This window comes from Sorex araneus, chromosome 5, assembly GCF_027595985.1.
Source record: "Sorex araneus isolate mSorAra2 chromosome 5, mSorAra2.pri, whole genome shotgun sequence".
NCBI classification, from domain to species: domain Eukaryota; kingdom Metazoa; phylum Chordata; class Mammalia; order Eulipotyphla; family Soricidae; genus Sorex; species Sorex araneus.
In genome coordinates, this window is record NC_073306.1 from 103418916 (window position 1) to 103420187 (window position 1272).

At 32.5% G+C, this 1272-nt stretch overlaps 1 non-coding gene across 1 annotated transcript; it reads left to right on the top strand.

Annotated features, from left to right (window-relative positions):
• The first annotated feature begins 374 nt into the window (after positions 1 to 374).
• On the top strand, positions 375 to 481 carry LOC129405297 (U6 spliceosomal RNA). Its single transcript, XR_008630472.1, has one exon. It is a non-coding gene; the product is annotated as a U6 spliceosomal RNA (small nuclear RNA).
• Positions 482 to 1272: the final 791 nt, after the last annotated feature.

Consider the following 1272-nt stretch of genomic DNA (forward strand, 5'->3'; position numbering starts at 1 on the left):
AGCTTGGCACCTATATATTTCCTTCTAAGTATTAAAAACTTAATTTGTTAATTTCTAAGATAAAGAATTGCAGACTTAATTTGGCCTGCCATTAAAAAATTAGGTATTCTGTAGTGATAAGAAATTGAGTATCTTAAATTTATCATATGCTTCTTGTTTATTTCATGGGATATACTTATTGTTTTTTTATAATGTAGGAGCACTGCTATTTATTCATCCATAGATTAAGCTGATTGAATTGGGTATGACCTCCACAATTCCATGGGATCTTAACTATGGTCATATTTAAAGTTAGATCTGGAGATTTTTCTGATAGTAGATGTTGAAAAGCCATTAACACTCACTGATATTTTGTGATGGGAAGTCCAACCATGGTGCTCGCTTTAGCAGCACGTATACTAAAATAGGAGCAATACCTAGAAATTAGCATGTCTTCTGTGCAAAGATGATATGCAAGAAAAGAGGGACTTTTCTAGTTCTTCATCTATAGAATGTTGAATAAATGTTGGAATGCACAAATCAATGAAGGAGTGAAGTTCTAGGCCAAACTATGCTAAAAGCTTGATCTGAATCTTTCCTGTAATTGAAACTTTCTGAACACTTCTTAAAAGGTCTGGGTTTTTGGAAGAAGAGAAGCACCATACACTGCTACATGCTCTTAGGGCATCTAATAATTAGAACCCATTCATGTTTCCAGCCCTGTCTTTTAGGAGTTTGTTGACAATGTTCTTGATTCACTAAACAACAAATTGCTGAGAGCTGAAAGTAATTGTCTTTTAAACGCAATTTACTGGCTTGCTCTTCAAGCCCATGTTCTTCCTTGAATGAATACTTCCTCTCTTTCTCTTCCCTCACATCTTTCTAAGTAAGTTGTAATAAAAACTATCTTTTTCACAAAAAAAAGAAAAACCAAACCGCAATGTACTATTTTATGACTAATTAGTTACTTTTGTCACCAGGAAGCATATAGGAAGTGAAAATGTCAACATTTCTATTGAGTTTATTCTTTATTCCACTTACTATGGTATCTGAGGAATACAAAGCAGAACAAGATAGACCCTCCATTCAACTAATACATGTTCTAGCAAAATATTTAAAAAAACTAATGCAATTTTAAGAAATTTGCAAGGACATAAATTGCTAGGAGTTAAATAACGAATTAAAGTTTGGGTAGGTTTGATTGAGATGAGGCAGACAAAATTATTATGTAAAATAAATAAAGATTTCACACATTAGAAATCCTGCTGAAGTTTCAGAACACTTAGAATAAAA